Genomic DNA, 18,298 nt, shown 5'->3' with positions numbered 1-18,298 from the left:
AGGCAAGGGGCAGCGCTCTCTCGGGAGGGACGGGGACACACACACACACAGACGCGCGCGCCTGCCCGCCTGCCGGAAAAAAAGGAAGAAAAGGTGTATATACTAAGTTTTTTGGAGGGAAACCGCCCGGCTGTCGAAAGGGGCCCGCCTGCGAGGACGGGGACACACACACACACACACACACATACACACACACACACACACACACAAAAGCCACGCCTGCCTCCCTGGGAAAAGGCTGAAAAAACTAAGTTTTTTGGAGGGAAAACGCACGGGAGCCGAAAAGGGGGCCGGCCTGCTTGCCCAGAGAGTCGAGACGCGGGAAAGTGCACAGAGGGAGCACGGGAACGGAGACGGGGAGGGGGAGGGGGAGAGAGAGACACACAGATGGACGAGAGACGAGACCCGAGAAGAAGGAGCTCCAGTCCACCTCGCTTGCTTGCTTGCTTGCTTGCTTGCTAGCTACGTCTGTCTTTTCACCGCTGAGAGAAGGTGGTGCACCGCTCCCGGAGGCGCTGCAATACCGGGCCGATGCGTGGAGAGGACGGAGCAAGCTCCTGATCCAGCTCCCTGTTCCAAAAATCCGTTTAATATGTGGTCCCCCGATGGGGGACGTATCAGATATTAAACTGATAAGAACAGATTTTTTTTTTTTTTTTTTTTTTTTTTTTATTAGAAAAACAGTTCATAAAATATTTCATTAACTTCACATTCACACAAATTCCAACCTAAATCTACAGTTCATACATAATCATAATATTCATTTAACTTATTACCAATACAAACAAAAGCTTTCAACAACCCTCTTACCTAACCACAACACTTACCAACACAGGGCATCAAAACCCTATATAACTACACTTTATGGCAAGTCATCATTTTCTACAAAAACAAACCCTTCAAAACCCACCCGCTCCCTTACTTAACAAACCAAAAACGTCATTACACAATACAAACATAATCCAATCCCAAAAGCATAATACACAAAACATCAATACTCCTCATTACCATAAAACCACCCCTCATGCAAATTCCTATACCTTCCCACCTCCAGCACTAGTACTACACTCCATCACACTCTCCGTCCCTGGTACTACCTCTCTGTCGCTGTCTTCATCACTGCTGTCTCGTACTATAAACCCAAACAGTTTGTCAAAACTAGCGACACACTGTGCACATTCCAATTCAGTCTCCCCCAAAGCACGGATCCCAACAAGGAAATGATCTTTCAATACGTACTCAATATGCACGCTCTTATGCTGCATTTCCAACTCTCGTGACCCCTTCATCAGGAGCTCCCCCTCACTACTTAGATCCACAAAAGCATTGTCCTCAATCACAAGTACATCCATCTCCTGAAATCTAACACCATCGTACCAATCCTCCCATTCAGGGACCTTATCTGCAAAGAAAACTCTCTGCTTACGCTCCTCCCTCCAGGCAATAAGTTTAGCTCGGAGCCCTTTCTTCATTCGTGCCCTCCCCAAAAACCTCTCCGTTCCACCCGCTTCCTTCCTACCTTCTCCCCCTGTTTCTTCACCTGTCGTACCCTCCCCAATACTCTCTGCACCTCTAACAGCCTCTAAACTCCCCATCTGACCCAAAGCCTCACCACTATTACCTCCCGCCTCACTCTCTGCCCCCAATCCCTCAACCTCCAAAACCTCAAAAGGATTGGGGTCACCTCCATTCAACCTACCCTCCTTGCTCTTAGGCTCTGCTACCTCTCTCCCATGTTTCCTCTTCCCCTGCCTTTTTGTACACACCTCTTGAAACTCTCCCTTTCCCTCTTCAGGCCTCTCTCCCACCCCCGATGAGCCCTCCTCCAACCCTACACCCGTGCTGTGCCCGGAAACAACCGAGCACTGCCCGGAAGACTGCCCTGAGACCTCTTTATTTTCACCCCCGGCTTCCCTCAAAAGTCCTGACACACGACTAGGAGGCACCAAGTCCTCGTGTCCCAGATCCTGTTCCCTTAGGTTTTGCACTCCCAAAGACGTAGACATCCTGTCTTCCTCCATATCAATCCCGTTCTGATTGTCCAACGCCGAAACCATCGCATCTTGGTCGCCTCCGGAAGAGACAACCCCTTCCGCCTCCTGCTGGTCAGCGGTGACAGTGGCCTTTGGACCCGTCTCCGGGCCTCTCAGCTCCGTCACTGCGGCTGCATATGTACGCTCCCTCTGCGGGCAGGCTCGATACAGATGTCCCGGATCTCCACACAAATTACACGCAGCACGCTTTGTACATCCGCTTGTCACATGTCCCAACTCCCCACACCGTCGACACACCACTGCTTCACACTTGGCGGCCAAATGGCCTAATTCCCCACAAATCCTACAACCTGCAGGCATCCCTGAATAATGCAAAAAACCTCTATTCGGACCTATCGAAAAATTGGCTGGAGGGTGCATCACACCCCCAGCTTCCGAGGCTTTAGCTCTAAAACGAACCAAAAACTGTCTTTTCCCACTCCAATAACGTTCAGGGTCCAACATCTTCCTCCCCGCACTCACCACGTCCACATGCCGTTTCAAAAAATACACAATCTCTGCCTCTGGTACAAAGGGATTGTGCATTTGTACGTACAGAGGCCGTACTTCCCTCGCAAATAGTGGCTCTAACAGAAAAAAACTCAAGGGTTCTTTGTCTTTTAACTCCATCGCTTTGCTCCATACCCTGTTGCATATAGCCGGCGAAATCAAAGTCAGGTTCAAAATCCCTTTGGCTGGAAAATCTTGCAGACAAAACGTGTCTTCAGCCGTAATTCCAAACATCTTATGCAGAATTTCCTTCTCAAAAACGCCCCGAATCACAAACCGTTCCCCAACATCCAGGCTCTTCAAAACAAAACGCACGGTGTCTTTCATCTGCCCCTCTCGGGACAGAGGATCCCCCGCCGCCATAAAAAAAGGTCGTCCGCCGATCGTCGAAGTCATCTTGGTCCAAGCGTCTTCTGCTCCTTCAGCAATCCCAAATCCTCGATGGCTCCTCCGAAAGCAATCCTTCCCGCCGCCGCCTTCACTTCCTTATGACTGTTTTCCCAGCCGCGGTCAAGCCACGTACTGGGATCGCAGCCAAAAGGCCGAGAAGCGATGCCCGACGCCGGCCTTGGGCGGGCGCGCGGGCGTCCGGCTGGCGCGCAGCGGCGCAGGCCGACGCCTCGGGAGCCCGGTCCGCACGCGGCTGCCGGCCGCCCGGACTCCGCTCTCCCCCTCTCTTGCCTGCCTGCTTGCTCGCCTGCCTGCCCGCCAGTCCCGGGCGGGGGCCCTGCTCTTGGATCTCCTGTCAACGGCCCGACAACGACCGCAGCCGCAGGGGGGCGCCAGCCGGCCGGCCTCCTTAGCTTAGGCCCCTCCCACCAGCAGCAGCTGTGCCGAGCGAGCTGCAAGCGAAAGCGGACCGTCGGCACCTGCGGGCAGAGGCAAGGGGCAGCGCTCTCTCGGGAGGGACGGGGACACACACACACACAGACGCGCGCGCCTGCCCGCCTGCCGGAAAAAAAGGAAGAAAAGGTGTATATACTAAGTTTTTTGGAGGGAAACCGCCCGGCTGTCGAAAGGGGCCCGCCTGCGAGGACGGGGACACACACACACACACACACACATACACACACACACACACACACACACACAAAAGCCACGCCTGCCTCCCTGGGAAAAGGCTGAAAAAACTAAGTTTTTTGGAGGGAAAACGCACGGGAGCCGAAAAGGGGGCCGGCCTGCTTGCCCAGAGAGTCGAGACGCGGGAAAGTGCACAGAGGGAGCACGGGAACGGAGACGGGGAGGGGGAGGGGGAGAGAGAGACACACAGATGGACGAGAGACGAGACCCGAGAAGAAGGAGCTCCAGTCCACCTCGCTTGCTTGCTTGCTTGCTTGCTTGCTAGCTACGTCTGTCTTTTCACCGCTGAGAGAAGGTGGTGCACCGCTCCCGGAGGCGCTGCAATACCGGGCCGATGCGTGGAGAGGACGGAGCAAGCTCCTGATCCAGCTCCCTGTTCCAAAAATCCGTTTAATATGTGGTCCCCCGATGGGGGACGTATCAGATATTAAACTGATAAGAACAGATACTACACTTGATCTTAGCCAAAAGGCCGAGAAGCGATGCCCGACGCCGGCCTTGGGCGGGCGCGCGGGCGTCCGGCTGGCGCGCAGCGGCGCAGGCCGACGCCTCGGGAGCCCGGTCCGCACGCGGCTGCCGGCCGCCCGGACTCCGCTCTCCCCCTCTCTTGCCTGCCTGCTTGCTCGCCTGCCTGCCCGCCAGTCCCGGGCGGGGGCCCTGCTCTTGGATCTCCTGTCAACGGCCCGACAACGACCGCAGCCGCAGGGGGGCGCCAGCCGGCCGGCCTCCTTAGCTTAGGCCCCTCCCACCAGCAGCAGCTGTGCCGAGCGAGCTGCAAGCGAAAGCGGACCGTCGGCACCTGCGGGCAGAGGCAAGGGGCAGCGCTCTCTCGGGAGGGACGGGGACACACACACACACAGACGCGCGCGCCTGCCCGCCTGCCGGAAAAAAAGGAAGAAAAGGTGTATATACTAAGTTTTTTGGAGGGAAACCGCCCGGCTGTCGAAAGGGGCCCGCCTGCGAGGACGGGGACACACACACACACACACACACATACACACACACACACACACACACACACAAAGCCACGCCTGCCTCCCTGGGAAAAGGCTGAAAAAACTAAGTTTTTTGGAGGGAAAACGCACGGGAGCCGAAAAGGGGGCCGGCCTGCTTGCCCAGAGAGTCGAGACGCGGGAAAGTGCACAGAGGGAGCACGGGAACGGAGACGGGGAGGGGGAGGGGGAGAGAGAGACACACAGATGGACGAGAGACGAGACCCGAGAAGAAGGAGCTCCAGTCCACCTCGCTTGCTTGCTTGCTTGCTTGCTTGCTAGCTACGTCTGTCTTTTCACCGCTGAGAGAAGGTGGTGCACCGCTCCCGGAGGCGCTGCAATACCGGGCCGATGCGTGGAGAGGACGGAGCAAGCTCCTGATCCAGCTCCCTGTTCCAAAAATCCGTTTAATATGTGGTCCCCCGATGGGGGACGTATCAGATATTAAACTGATAAGAACAGATACTACACTTGATCTTAGCCAAAAGGCCGAGAAGCGATGCCCGACGCCGGCCTTGGGCGGGCGCGCGGGCGTCCGGCTGGCGCGCAGCGGCGCAGGCCGACGCCTCGGGAGCCCGGTCCGCACGCGGCTGCCGGCCGCCCGGACTCCGCTCTCCCCCTCTCTTGCCTGCCTGCTTGCTCGCCTGCCTGCCCGCCAGTCCCGGGCGGGGGCCCTGCTCTTGGATCTCCTGTCAACGGCCCGACAACGACCGCAGCCGCAGGGGGGCGCCAGCCGGCCGGCCTCCTTAGCTTAGGCCCCTCCCACCAGCAGCAGCTGTGCCGAGCGAGCTGCAAGCGAAAGCGGACCGTCGGCACCTGCGGGCAGAGGCAAGGGGCAGCGCTCTCTCGGGAGGGACGGGGACACACACACACACAGACGCGCGCGCCTGCCCGCCTGCCGGAAAAAAAGGAAGAAAAGGTGTATATACTAAGTTTTTTGGAGGGAAACCGCCCGGCTGTCGAAAGGGGCCCGCCTGCGAGGACGGGGACACACACACACACACACACACACATACACACACACACACACACACACAAAAGCCACGCCTGCCTCCCTGGGAAAAGGCTTTGAAAAAACTAAGTTTTTTGGAGGGAAAACGCACGGGAGCCGAAAAGGGGGCCGGCCTGCTTGCCCAGAGAGTCGAGACGCGGGAAAGTGCACAGAGGGAGCACGGGAACGGAGACGGGGAGGGGGAGGGGGAGAGAGAGACACACAGATGGACGAGAGACGAGACCCGAGAAGAAGGAGCTCCAGTCCACCTCGCTTGCTTGCTTGCTTGCTTGCTTGCTAGCTACGTCTGTCTTTTCACCGCTGAGAGAAGGTGGTGCACCGCTCCCGGAGGCGCTGCAATACCGGGCCGATGCGTGGAGAGGACGGAGCAAGCTCCTGATCCAGCTCCTGTTCCAAAAATCCGTTTAATATGTGGTCCCCCGATGGGGGACGTATCAGATATTAAACTGATAAGAACAGATACTACACTTGATCTTAGCCCAAAAGGCCGAGAAGCGATGCCCGACGCCGGCCTTGGGCGGGCGCGCGGGCGTCCGGCTGGCGCGCAGCGGCGCAGGCCGACGCCTCGGGAGCCCGGTCCGCACGCGGCTGCCGGCCGCCCGGACTCCGCTCTCCCCCTCTCTTGCCTGCCTGCTTGCTCGCCTGCCTGCCCGCCAGTCCCGGGCGGGGGCCCTGCTCTTGGATCTCCTGTCAACGGCCCGACAACGACCGCAGCCGCAGGGGGGCGCCAGCCGGCCGGCCTCCTTAGCTTAGGCCCCTCCCACCAGCAGCAGCTGTGCCGAGCGAGCTGCAAGCGAAAGCGGACCGTCGGCACCTGCGGGCAGAGGCAAGGGGCAGCGCTCTCTCGGGAGGGACGGGGACACACACACACACAGACGCGCGCGCCTGCCCGCCTGCCGGAAAAAAAGGAAGAAAAGGTGTATATACTAAGTTTTTTGGAGGGAAACCGCCCGGCTGTCGAAAGGGGCCCGCCTGCGAGGACGGGGACACACACACACACACACACACATACACACACACACACACACACACAAAAGCCACGCCTGCCTCCCTGGGAAAAGGCTGAAAAAACTAAGTTTTTTGGAGGGAAAACGCACGGGAGCCGAAAAGGGGGCCGGCCTGCTTGCCCAGAGAGTCGAGACGCGGGAAAGTGCACAGAGGGAGCACGGGAACGGAGACGGGGAGGGGGAGGGGGAGAGAGAGACACACAGATGGACGAGAGACGAGACCCGAGAAGAAGGAGCTCCAGTCCACCTCGCTTGCTTGCTTGCTTGCTTGCTTGCTAGCTACGTCTGTCTTTTCACCGCTGAGAGAAGGTGGTGCACCGCTCCCGGAGGCGCTGCAATACCGGGCCGATGCGTGGAGAGGACGGAGCAAGCTCCTGATCCAGCTCCCTGTTCCAAAAATCCGTTTAATATGTGGTCCCCCATGGGGGACGTATCAGATATTAAACTGATAAGAACAGATACTACACTTGATCTTAGCCAAAAGGCCGAGAAGCGATGCCCGACGCCGGCCTTGGGCGGGCGCGCGGGCGTCCGGCTGGCGCGCAGCGGCGCAGGCCGACGCCTCGGGAGCCCGGTCCGCACGCGGCTGCCGGCCGCCCGGACTCCGCTCTCCCCCTCTCTTGCCTGCCTGCTTGCTCGCCTGCCTGCCCGCCAGTCCCGGGCGGGGGCCCTGCTCTTGGATCTCCTGTCAACGGCCCGACAACGACCGCAGCCGCAGGGGGGCGCCAGCCGGCCGGCCTCCTTAGCTTAGGCCCCTCCCACCAGCAGCAGCTGTGCCGAGCGAGCTGCAAGCGAAAGCGGACCGTCGGCACCTGCGGGCAGAGGCAAGGGGCAGCGCTCTCTCGGAGGGACGGGGACACACACACACACAGACGCGCGCGCCTGCCCGCCTGCCGAAAAAAAGGAAGAAAAGGTGTATATACTAAGTTTTTTGGAGGGAAACCGCCCGGCTGTCGAAAGGGGCCCGCCTGCGAGGACGGGGACACACACCAACACACACACACACACACACACACACACACACACACAAAAAGCCACGCCTGCCTCCCTGGGAAAAGGCTGAAAAAACTAAGTTTTTTGGAGGGAAAACGCACGGGAGCCGAAAAGGGGGCCGGCCTGCTTGCCAGAGAGTCGAGACGCGGGAAAGTGCACAGAGGGAGCACGGGAACGGAGACGGGGAGGGGGAGGGGGAGAGAGAGACACACAGATGGACGAGAGACGAGACCCGAGAAGAAGGAGCTCCAGTCCACCTCGCTTGCTTGCTTGCTTGCTTGCTTGCTAGCTACGTCTGTCTTTTCACCGCTGAGAGAAGGTGGTGCACCGCTCCCGGAGGCGCTGCAATACCGGGCCGATGCGTGGAGAGGACGGAGCAAGCTCCTGATCCAGCTCCCTGTTCCAAAAATCCGTTTAATATGTGGTCCCCCGATGGGGGACGTATCAGATATTAAACTGATAAGAACAGATACTACACTTGATCTTAGCCAAAAGGCCGAGAAGCGATGCCCGACGCCGGCCTTGGGCGGGCGCGCGGGCGTCCGGCTGGCGCGCAGCGGCGCAGGCCGACGCCTCGGGAGCCCGGTCCGCACGCGGCTGCCGGCCGCCCGGACTCCGCTCTCCCCCTCTCTTGCCTGCCTGCTTGCTCGCCTGCCTGCCCGCCAGTCCCGGGCGGGGGCCCTGCTCTTGGATCTCCTGTCAACGGCCCGACAACGACCGCAGCCGCAGGGGGGCGCCAGCCGGCCGGCCTCCTTAGCTTAGGCCCCTCCCACCAGCAGCAGCTGTGCCGAGCGAGCTGCAAGCGAAAGCGGACCGTCGGCACCTGCGGGCAGAGGCAAGGGGCAGCGCTCTCTCGGGAGGGACGGGGACACACACACACACAGACGCGCGCGCCTGCCCGCCTGCCGGAAAAAAAGGAAGAAAAGGTGTATATACTAAGTTTTTTGGAGGGAAACCGCCCGGCTGTCGAAAGGGGCCCGCCTGCGAGGACGGGGACACACACACACACACACACATACACACACACACACACACACACACACAAAAGCCACGCCTGCCTCCCTGGGAAAAGGCTGAAAAAACTAAGTTTTTTGGAGGGAAAACGCACGGGAGCCGAAAAGGGGGCCGGCCTGCTTGCCCAGAGAGTCGAGACGCGGGAAAGTGCACAGAGGGAGCACGGGAACGGAGACGGGGAGGGGGAGGGGGAGAGAGAGACACACAGATGGACGAGAGACGAGACCCGAGAAGAAGGAGCTCCAGTCCACCTCGCTTGCTTGCTTGCTTGCTTGCTTGCTAGCTACGTCTGTCTTTTCACCGCTGAGAGAAGGTGGTGCACCGCTCCCGGAGGCGCTGCAATACCGGGCCGATGCGTGGAGAGGACGGAGCAAGCTCCTGATCCAGCTCCTGTTCCAAAAATCCGTTAATATGTGGTCCCCCGATGGGGGACGTATCAGATATTAACTGATAAGAACAGATACTACACTTGATCTTAGCCAAAAGGCCGAGAAGCGATGCCCGACGCCGGCCTTGGGCGGGCGCGCGGGCGTCCGGCTGGCGCGCAGCGGCGCAGGCCGACGCCTCGGGAGCCCGGTCCGCACGCGGCTGCCGGCCGCCCGGACTCCGCTCTCCCCCTCTCTTGCCTGCCTGCTTGCTCGCCTGCCTGCCCGCCAGTCCCGGGCGGGGGCCCTGCTCTTGGATCTCCTGTCAACGGCCCGACAACGACCGCAGCCGCAGGGGGGCGCCAGCCGGCCGGCCTCCTTAGCTTAGGCCCCTCCCACCAGCAGCAGCTGTGCCGAGCGAGCTGCAAGCGAAAGCGGACCGTCGGCACCTGCGGGCAGAGGCAAGGGGCAGCGCTCTCTCGGGAGGGACGGGGACACACACACACACAGACGCGCGCGCCTGCCCGCCTGCCGGAAAAAAGGAAGAAAAGGTGTATATACTAAGTTTTTTGGAGGGAAACCGCCCGGCTGTCGAAAGGGGCCCGCCTGCGAGGACGGGGACACACACACACACACACACACTACACACACACACACACACACACACAAAGCCACGCCTGCCTCCCTGGGAAAAGGCTGAAAAAACTAAGTTTTTTGGAGGGAAAACGCACGGGAGCCGAAAAGGGGGCCGGCCTGCTTGCCCAGAGAGTCGAGACGCGGGAAAGTGCACAGAGGGAGCACGGGAACGGAGACGGGGAGGGGGAGGGGGAGAGAGAGACACACAGATGGACGAGAGACGAGACCCGAGAAGAAGGAGCTCCAGTCCACCTCGCTTGCTTGCTTGCTTGCTTGCTTGCTAGCTACGTCTGTCTTTTCACCGCTGAGAGAAGGTGGTGCACCGCTCCCGGAGGCGCTGCAATACCGGGCCGATGCGTGGAGAGGACGGAGCAAGCTCCTGATCCAGCTCCCTGTTCCAAAAATCCCGTTTAATATGTGGTCCCCCGATGGGGACGTATCAGATATTAAACTGATAAGAACAGATACTACACTTGATCTTAGCCAAAAGGCCGAGAAGCGATGCCCGACGCCGGCCTTGGGCGGGCGCGCGGGCGTCCGGCTGGCGCGCAGCGGCGCAGGCCGACGCCTCGGGAGCCCGGTCCGCACGCGGCTGCCGGCCGCCCGGACTCCGCTCTCCCCCTCTCTTGCCTGCCTGCTTGCTCGCCTGCCTGCCGCCAGTCCCGGGCGGGGCCCTGCTCTTGGATCTCCTGTCAACGGCCCGACAACGACCGCAGCCGCAGGGGGGCGCCAGCCGGCCGGCCTCCTTAGCTTAGGCCCCTCCCACCAGCAGCAGCTGTGCCGAGCGAGCTGCAAGCGAAAGCGGACCGTCGGCACCTGCGGGCAGAGGCAAGGGGCAGCGCTCTCTCGGGAGGGACGGGGACACACACACACACAGACGCGCGCGCCTGCCCGCCTGCCGGAAAAAAAAGGAAGAAAAGGTGTATATACTAAGTTTTTTGGAGGGAAACCGCCCGGCTGTCGAAAGGGGCCCGCCTGCGAGGACGGGGACACACACACACACACACACACACACTACACACACACACACACACACAAAAGCCACGCCTGCCTCCCTGGGAAAAGGCTGAAAAAACTAAGTTTTTTGGAGGGAAAACGCACGGGAGCCGAAAAGGGGGCCGGCCTGCTTGCCCAGAGAGTCGAGACGCGGGAAAGTGCACAGAGGGAGCACGGGAACGGAGACGGGGAGGGGGAGGGGGAGAGAGAGACACACAGATGGACGAGAGACGAGACCCGAGAAGAAGGAGCTCCAGTCCACCTCGCTTGCTTGCTTGCTTGCTTGCTTGCTAGCTACGTCTGTCTTTTCACCGCTGAGAGAAGGTGGTGCACCGCTCCCGGAGGCGCTGCAATACCGGGCCGATGCGTGGAGAGGACGGAGCAAGCTCCTGATCCAGCTCCCTGTTCCAAAAATCCGTTTAATATGTGGTCCCCCGATGGGGGACGTATCAGATATTAAACTGATAAGAACAGATACTACACTTGATCTTAGCCAAAAGGCCGAGAAGCGATGCCCGACGCCGGCCTTGGGCGGGCGCGCGGGCGTCCGGCTGGCGCGCAGCGGCGCAGGCCGACGCCTCGGGAGCCCGGTCCGCACGCGGCTGCCGGCCGCCCGGACTCCGCTCTCCCCCTCTCTTGCCTGCCTGCTTGCTCGCCTGCCTGCCCGCCAGTCCCGGGCGGGGGCCCTGCTCTTGGATCTCCTGTCAACGGCCCGACAACGACCGCAGCCGCAGGGGGGCGCCAGCCGGCCGGCCTCCTTAGCTTAGGCCCCTCCCACCAGCAGCAGCTGTGCCGAGCGAGCTGCAAGCGAAAGCGGACCGTCGGCACCTGCGGGCAGAGGCAAGGGGCAGCGCTCTCTCGGGAGGGACGGGGACACACACACACACAGACGCGCGCGCCTGCCCGCCTGCCGGAAAAAAAGGAAGAAAAGGTGTATATACTAAGTTTTTTGGAGGGAAACCGCCCGGCTGTCGAAAGGGGCCCGCCTGCGAGGACGGGGACACACACACACACACACACACATACACACACACACACACACACACACAAAAGCCACGCCTGCCTCCCTGGGAAAAGGCTGAAAAAACTAAGTTTTTTGGAGGGAAAACGCACGGGAGCCGAAAAGGGGGCCGGCCTGCTTGCCCAGAGAGTCGAGACGCGGGAAAGTGCACAGAGGGAGCACGGGAACGGAGACGGGGAGGGGGAGGGGGAGAGAGAGACACACAGATGGACGAGAGACGAGACCCGAGAAGAAGGAGCTCCAGTCCACCTCGCTTGCTTGCTTGCTTGCTTGCTTGCTAGCTACGTCTGTCTTTTCACCGCTGAGAGAAGGTGGTGCACCGCTCCCGGAGGCGCTGCAATACCGGGCCGATGCGTGGAGAGGACGGAGCAAGCTCCTGATCCAGCTCCCTGTTCCAAAAATCCGTTTAATATGTGGTCCCCCGATGGGGGACGTATCAGATATTAAACTGATAAGAACAGATACTACACTTGATCTTAGCCAAAAGGCCGAGAAGCGATGCCCGACGCCGGCCTTGGGCGGGCGCGCGGGCGTCCGGCTGGCGCGCAGCGGCGCAGGCCGACGCCTCGGGAGCCCGGTCCGCACGCGGCTGCCGGCCGCCCGGACTCCGCTCTCCCCCTCTCTTGCCTGCCTGCTTGCTCGCCTGCCTGCCCGCCAGTCCCGGGCGGGGGCCCTGCTCTTGGATCTCCTGTCAACGGCCCGACAACGACCGCAGCCGCAGGGGGGCGCCAGCCGGCCGGCCTCCTTAGCTTAGGCCCCTCCCACCAGCAGCAGCTGTGCCGAGCGAGCTGCAAGCGAAAGCGGACCGTCGGCACCTGCGGGCAGAGGCAAGGGGCAGCGCTCTCTCGGGAGGGACGGGGACACACACACACACAGACGCGCGCGCCTGCCCGCCTGCCGGAAAAAAAGGAAGAAAAGGTGTATATACTAAGTTTTTTGGAGGGAAACCGCCCGGCTGTCGAAAGGGGCCCGCCTGCGAGGACGGGGACACACACACACACACACACACACACATACACACACACACACACACACAAAAGCCACGCCTGCCTCCCTGGGAAAAGGCTGAAAAAACTAAGTTTTTTGGAGGGAAAACGCACGGGAGCCGAAAAGGGGGCCGGCCTGCTTGCCCAGAGAGTCGAGACGCGGGAAAGTGCACAGAGGGAGCACGGGAACGGAGACGGGGAGGGGGAGGGGGAGAGAGAGACACACAGATGGACGAGAGACGAGACCCGAGAAGAAGGAGCTCCAGTCCACCTCGCTTGCTTGCTTGCTTGCTTGCTTGCTAGCTACGTCTGTCTTTTCACCGCTGAGAGAAGGTGGTGCACCGCTCCCGGAGGCGCTGCAATACCGGGCCGATGCGTGGAGAGGACGGAGCAAGCTCCTGATCCAGCTCCCTGTTCCAAAAATCCGTTTAATATGTGGTCCCCCGATGGGGGACGTATCAGATATTAAACTGATAAGAACAGATACTACACTTGATCTTAGCCAAAAGGCCGAGAAGCGATGCCCGACGCCGGCCTTGGGCGGGCGCGCGGGCGTCCGGCTGGCGCGCAGCGGCGCAGGCCGACGCCTCGGGAGCCCGGTCCGCACGCGGCTGCCGGCCGCCCGGACTCCGCTCTCCCCCTCTCTTGCCTGCCTGCTTGCTCGCCTGCCTGCCCGCCAGTCCCGGGCGGGGGCCCTGCTCTTGGATCTCCTGTCAACGGCCCGACAACGACCGCAGCCGCAGGGGGGCGCCAGCCGGCCGGCCTCCTTAGCTTAGGCCCCTCCCACCAGCAGCAGCTGTGCCGAGCGAGCTGCAAGCGAAAGCGGACCGTCGGCACCTGCGGGCAGAGGCAAGGGGCAGCGCTCTCTCGGGAGGGACGGGGACACACACACACACAGACGCGCGCGCCTGCCCGCCTGCCGGAAAAAAAGGAAGAAAAGGTGTATATACTAAGTTTTTTGGAGGGAAACCGCCCGGCTGTCGAAAGGGGCCCGCCTGCGAGGACGGGGACACACACACACACACACACACATACACACACACACACACACACACAAAGCCACGCCTGCCTCCCTGGGAAAAGGCTGAAAAAACTAAGTTTTTTGGAGGGAAAACGCACGGGAGCCGAAAAGGGGGCCGGCCTGCTTGCCCAGAGAGTCGAGACGCGGGAAAGTGCACAGAGGGAGCACGGGAACGGAGACGGGGAGGGGGAGGGGGAGAGAGAGACACACAGATGGACGAGAGACGAGACCCGAGAAGAAGGAGCTCCAGTCCACCTCGCTTGCTTGCTTGCTTGCTTGCTTGCTAGCTACGTCTGTCTTTTCACCGCTGAGAGAAGGTGGTGCACCGCTCCCGGAGGCGCTGCAATACCGGGCCGATGCGTGGAGAGGACGGAGCAAGCTCCTGATCCAGCTCCCTGTTCCAAAAATCCGTTTAATATGTGGTCCCCCGATGGGGGACGTATCAGATATTAAACTGATAAGAACAGATACTACACTTGATCTTAGCCAAAAGGCCGAGAAGCGATGCCCGACGCCGGCCTTGGGCGGGCGCGCGGGCGTCCGGCTGGCGCGCAGCGGCGCAGGCCGACGCCTCGGGAGCCCGGTCCGCACGCGGCTGCCGGCCGCCCGGACTCCGCTCTCCCCCTCTCTTGCCTGCCTGCTTGCTCGCCTGCCTGCCCGCCAGTCCCGGGCGGGGGCCCTGCTCTTGGATCTCCTGTCAACGGCCCGACAACGACCGCAGCCGCAGGGGGGCGCCAGCCGGCCGGCCTCCTTAGCTTAGGCCCCTCCCACCAGCAGCAGCTGTGCCGAGCGAGCTGCAAGCGAAAGCGGACCGTCGGCACCTGCGGGCAGAGGCAAGGGGCAGCGCTCTCTCGGGAGGGACGGGGACACACACACACACAGACGCGCGCGCCTGCCCGCCTGCCGGAAAAAAAGGAAGAAAAGGTGTATATACTAAGTTTTTTGGAGGGAAACCGCCCGGCTGTCGAAAGGGGCCCGCCTGCGAGGACGGGGACACACACACACACACACACACATACACACACACACACACACACACACACAAAAGCCACGCCTGCCTCCCTGGGAAAAGGCTGAAAAAACTAAGTTTTTTGGAGGGAAAACGCACGGGAGCCGAAAAGGGGGCCGGCCTGCTTGCCCAGAGAGTCGAGACGCGGGAAAGTGCACAGAGGGAGCACGGGAACGGAGACGGGGAGGGGGAGGGGGAGAGAGAGACACACAGATGGACGAGAGACGAGACCCGAGAAGAAGGAGCTCCAGTCCACCTCGCTTGCTTGCTTGCTTGCTTGCTTGCTAGCTACGTCTGTCTTTTCACCGCTGAGAGAAGGTGGTGCACCGCTCCCGGAGGCGCTGCAATACCGGGCCGATGCGTGGAGAGGACGGAGCAAGCTCCTGATCCAGCTCCCTGTTCCAAAAATCCGTTTAATATGTGGTCCCCCGATGGGGGACGTATCAGATATTAAACTGATAAGAACAGATACTACACTTGATCTTAGCCAAAAGGCCGAGAAGCGATGCCCGACGCCGGCCTTGGGCGGGCGCGCGGGCGTCCGGCTGGCGCGCAGCGGCGCAGGCCGACGCCTCGGGAGCCCGGTCCGCACGCGGCTGCCGGCCGCCCGGACTCCGCTCTCCCCCTCTCTTGCCTGCCTGCTTGCTCGCCTGCCTGCCCGCCAGTCCCGGGCGGGGGCCCTGCTCTTGGATCTCCTGTCAACGGCCCGACAACGACCGCAGCCGCAGGGGGGCGCCAGCCGGCCGGCCTCCTTAGCTTAGGCCCCTCCCACCAGCAGCAGCTGTGCCGAGCGAGCTGCAAGCGAAAGCGGACCGTCGGCACCTGCGGGCAGAGGCAAGGGGCAGCGCTCTCTCGGGAGGGACGGGGACACACACACACACAGACGCGCGCGCCTGCCCGCCTGCCGGAAAAAAAGGAAGAAAAGGTGTATATACTAAGTTTTTTGGAGGGAAACCGCCCGGCTGTCGAAAGGGGCCCGCCTGCGAGGACGGGGACACACACACACACACACATACACACACACACACACACACACAAAAGCCACGCCTGCCTCCCTGGGAAAAGGCTGAAAAAACTAAGTTTTTTGGAGGGAAAACGCACGGGAGCCGAAAAGGGGGCCGGCCTGCTTGCCCAGAGAGTCGAGACGCGGGAAAGTGCACAGAGGGAGCACGGGAACGGAGACGGGGAGGGGGAGGGGGAGAGAGAGACACACAGATGGACGAGAGACGAGACCCGAGAAGAAGGAGCTCCAGTCCACCTCGCTTGCTTGCTTGCTTGCTTGCTTGCTAGCTACGTCTGTCTTTTCACCGCTGAGAGAAGGTGGTGCACCGCTCCCGGAGGCGCTGCAATACCGGGCCGATGCGTGGAGAGGACGGAGCAAGCTCCTGATCCAGCTCCCTGTTCCAAAAATCCGTTTAATATGTGGTCCCCCGATGGGGGACGTATCAGATATTAAACTGATAAGAACAGATACTACACTTGATCTTAGCCAAAAGGCCGAGAAGCGATGCCCGACGCCGGCCTTGGGCGGGCGCGCGGGCGTCCGGCTGGCGCGCAGCGGCGCAGGCCGACGCCTCGGGAGCCCGGTCCGCACGCGGCTGCCGGCCGCCCGGACTCCGCTCTCCCCCTCTCTTGCCTGCCTGCTTGCTCGCCTGCCTGCCCGCCAGTCCCGGGCGGGGGCCCTGCTCTTGGATCTCCTGTCAACGGCCCGACAACGACCGCAGCCGCAGGGGGGCGCCAGCCGGCCGGCCTCCTTAGCTTAGGCCCCTCCCACCAGCAGCAGCTGTGCCGAGCGAGCTGCAAGCGAAAGCGGACCGTCGGCACCTGCGGGCAGAGGCAAGGGGCAGCGCTCTCTCGGGAGGGACGGGGACACACACACACACAGACGCGCGCGCCTGCCCGCCTGCCGGAAAAAAAGGAAGAAAAGGTGTATATACTAAGTTTTTTGGAGGGAAACCGCCCGGCTGTCGAAAGGGGCCCGCCTGCGAGGACGGGGACACACACACACACACACACACACATACACACACACACACACACACACAAAAGCCACGCCTGCCTCCCTGGGAAAAGGCTGAAAAAACTAAGTTTTTTGGAGGGAAAACGCACGGGAGCCGAAAAGGGGGCCGGCCTGCTTGCCCAGAGAGTCGAGACGCGGGAAAGTGCACAGAGGGAGCACGGGAACGGAGACGGGGAGGGGGAGGGGGAGAGAGAGACACACAGATGGACGAGAGACGAGACCCGAGAAGAAGGAGCTCCAGTCCACCTCGCTTGCTTGCTTGCTTGCTTGCTTGCTAGCTACGTCTGTCTTTTCACCGCTGAGAGAAGGTGGTGCACCGCTCCCGGAGGCGCTGCAATACCGGGCCGATGCGTGGAGAGGACGGAGCAAGCTCCTGATCCAGCTCCCTGTTCCAAAAATCCGTTTAATATGTGGTCCCCCGATGGGGGACGTATCAGATATTAAACTGATAAGAACAGATACTACACTTGATCTTAGCCAAAAGGCCGAGAAGCGATGCCCGACGCCGGCCTTGGGCGGGCGCGCGGGCGTCCGGCTGGCGCGCAGCGGCGCAGGCCGACGCCTCGGGAGCCCGGTCCGCACGCGGCTGCCGGCCGCCCGGACTCCGCTCTCCCCCTCTCTTGCCTGCCTGCTTGCTCGCCTGCCTGCCCGCCAGTCCCGGGCGGGGGCCCTGCTCTTGGATCTCCTGTCAACGGCCCGACAACGACCGCAGCCGCAGGGGGGCGCCAGCCGGCCGGCCTCCTTAGCTTAGGCCCCTCCCACCAGCAGCAGCTGTGCCGAGCGAGCTGCAAGCGAAAGCGGACCGTCGGCACCTGCGGGCAGAGGCAAGGGGCAGCGCTCTCTCGGGAGGGACGGGGACACACACACACACAGACGCGCGCGCCTGCCCGCCTGCCGGAAAAAAAGGAAGAAAAGGTGTATATACTAAGTTTTTTGGAGGGAAACCGCCCGGCTGTCGAAAGGGGCCCGCCTGCGAGGACGGGGACACACACACACACACACACACACATACACACACACACACACACACACAAAAGCCACGCCTGCCTCCCTGGGAAAAGGCTGAAAAAACTAAGTTTTTTGGAGGGAAAACGCACGGGAGCCGAAAAGGGGGCCGGCCTGCTTGCCCAGAGAGTCGAGACGCGGGAAAGTGCACAGAGGGAGCACGGGAACGGAGACGGGGAGGGGGAGGGGGAGAGAGAGACACACAGATGGACGAGAGACGAGACCCGAGAAGAAGGAGCTCCAGTCCACCTCGCTTGCTTGCTTGCTTGCTTGCTTGCTAGCTACGTCTGTCTTTTCACCGCTGAGAGAAGGTGGTGCACCGCTCCCGGAGGCGCTGCAATACCGGGCCGATGCGTGGAGAGGACGGAGCAAGCTCCTGATCCAGCTCCCTGTTCCAAAAATCCGTTTAATATGTGGTCCCCCGATGGGGGACGTATCAGATATTAAACTGATAAGAACAGATACTACACTTGATCTTAGCCAAAAGGCCGAGAAGCGATGCCCGACGCCGGCCTTGGGCGGGCGCGCGGGCGTCCGGCTGGCGCGCAGCGGCGCAGGCCGACGCCTCGGGAGCCCGGTCCGCACGCGGCTGCCGGCC

The 18,298-nt window shown here is 61.3% G+C and overlaps 16 non-coding genes across 16 annotated transcripts; all 16 read right to left on the bottom strand.

Moving 5' to 3' along the window:
• Positions 1-490: 490 nt before the first annotated feature.
• On the bottom strand, positions 491-685 carry LOC138223427 (U2 spliceosomal RNA). The gene has a single exon (XR_011181863.1). It is a non-coding gene; the product is annotated as a U2 spliceosomal RNA (small nuclear RNA).
• A 3,231-nt stretch (positions 686-3,916) lies between these two features.
• Positions 3,917-4,107, bottom strand: LOC138223574 (U2 spliceosomal RNA). The gene has a single exon (XR_011181966.1). It is a non-coding gene; the product is annotated as a U2 spliceosomal RNA (small nuclear RNA).
• Positions 4,108-4,925: 818 nt separating this feature from the next.
• On the bottom strand, positions 4,926-5,116 carry LOC138223573 (U2 spliceosomal RNA). Its single transcript, XR_011181965.1, has one exon. It is a non-coding gene; the product is annotated as a U2 spliceosomal RNA (small nuclear RNA).
• Positions 5,117-5,935: 819 nt separating this feature from the next.
• Positions 5,936-6,126, bottom strand: LOC138223363 (U2 spliceosomal RNA). Its single transcript, XR_011181811.1, has one exon. It is a non-coding gene; the product is annotated as a U2 spliceosomal RNA (small nuclear RNA).
• An 815-nt stretch (positions 6,127-6,941) lies between these two features.
• On the bottom strand, positions 6,942-7,131 carry LOC138223357 (U2 spliceosomal RNA). Its single transcript, XR_011181805.1, has one exon. It is a non-coding gene; the product is annotated as a U2 spliceosomal RNA (small nuclear RNA).
• Positions 7,132-7,944: 813 nt separating this feature from the next.
• On the bottom strand, positions 7,945-8,135 carry LOC138223572 (U2 spliceosomal RNA). The gene has a single exon (XR_011181964.1). It is a non-coding gene; the product is annotated as a U2 spliceosomal RNA (small nuclear RNA).
• An 817-nt stretch (positions 8,136-8,952) lies between these two features.
• On the bottom strand, positions 8,953-9,140 carry LOC138223366 (U2 spliceosomal RNA). The gene has a single exon (XR_011181814.1). It is a non-coding gene; the product is annotated as a U2 spliceosomal RNA (small nuclear RNA).
• Positions 9,141-9,954: 814 nt separating this feature from the next.
• On the bottom strand, positions 9,955-10,145 carry LOC138223362 (U2 spliceosomal RNA). The gene has a single exon (XR_011181810.1). It is a non-coding gene; the product is annotated as a U2 spliceosomal RNA (small nuclear RNA).
• Positions 10,146-10,960: 815 nt separating this feature from the next.
• LOC138223571 (U2 spliceosomal RNA) lies at positions 10,961-11,151 on the bottom strand. Its single transcript, XR_011181963.1, has one exon. It is a non-coding gene; the product is annotated as a U2 spliceosomal RNA (small nuclear RNA).
• Positions 11,152-11,968: 817 nt separating this feature from the next.
• Positions 11,969-12,159, bottom strand: LOC138223570 (U2 spliceosomal RNA). The gene has a single exon (XR_011181962.1). It is a non-coding gene; the product is annotated as a U2 spliceosomal RNA (small nuclear RNA).
• Positions 12,160-12,976: 817 nt separating this feature from the next.
• On the bottom strand, positions 12,977-13,167 carry LOC138223569 (U2 spliceosomal RNA). The gene has a single exon (XR_011181961.1). It is a non-coding gene; the product is annotated as a U2 spliceosomal RNA (small nuclear RNA).
• Positions 13,168-13,981: 814 nt separating this feature from the next.
• LOC138223568 (U2 spliceosomal RNA) lies at positions 13,982-14,172 on the bottom strand. Its single transcript, XR_011181960.1, has one exon. It is a non-coding gene; the product is annotated as a U2 spliceosomal RNA (small nuclear RNA).
• An 819-nt stretch (positions 14,173-14,991) lies between these two features.
• LOC138223567 (U2 spliceosomal RNA) lies at positions 14,992-15,182 on the bottom strand. The gene has a single exon (XR_011181959.1). It is a non-coding gene; the product is annotated as a U2 spliceosomal RNA (small nuclear RNA).
• An 811-nt stretch (positions 15,183-15,993) lies between these two features.
• Positions 15,994-16,184, bottom strand: LOC138223566 (U2 spliceosomal RNA). Its single transcript, XR_011181958.1, has one exon. It is a non-coding gene; the product is annotated as a U2 spliceosomal RNA (small nuclear RNA).
• An 817-nt stretch (positions 16,185-17,001) lies between these two features.
• LOC138223565 (U2 spliceosomal RNA) lies at positions 17,002-17,192 on the bottom strand. Its single transcript, XR_011181957.1, has one exon. It is a non-coding gene; the product is annotated as a U2 spliceosomal RNA (small nuclear RNA).
• Positions 17,193-18,009: 817 nt separating this feature from the next.
• On the bottom strand, positions 18,010-18,200 carry LOC138223564 (U2 spliceosomal RNA). Its single transcript, XR_011181956.1, has one exon. It is a non-coding gene; the product is annotated as a U2 spliceosomal RNA (small nuclear RNA).
• Positions 18,201-18,298: the final 98 nt, after the last annotated feature.

This window comes from Lepisosteus oculatus, chromosome 16 (genome assembly GCF_040954835.1).
Source record: "Lepisosteus oculatus isolate fLepOcu1 chromosome 16, fLepOcu1.hap2, whole genome shotgun sequence".
Classification (NCBI taxonomy): domain Eukaryota; kingdom Metazoa; phylum Chordata; class Actinopteri; order Semionotiformes; family Lepisosteidae; genus Lepisosteus; species Lepisosteus oculatus.
The sequence above is the reverse complement of the archived record's forward strand: the minus strand, read 5'-3'. Positions and strand labels throughout refer to the sequence as shown.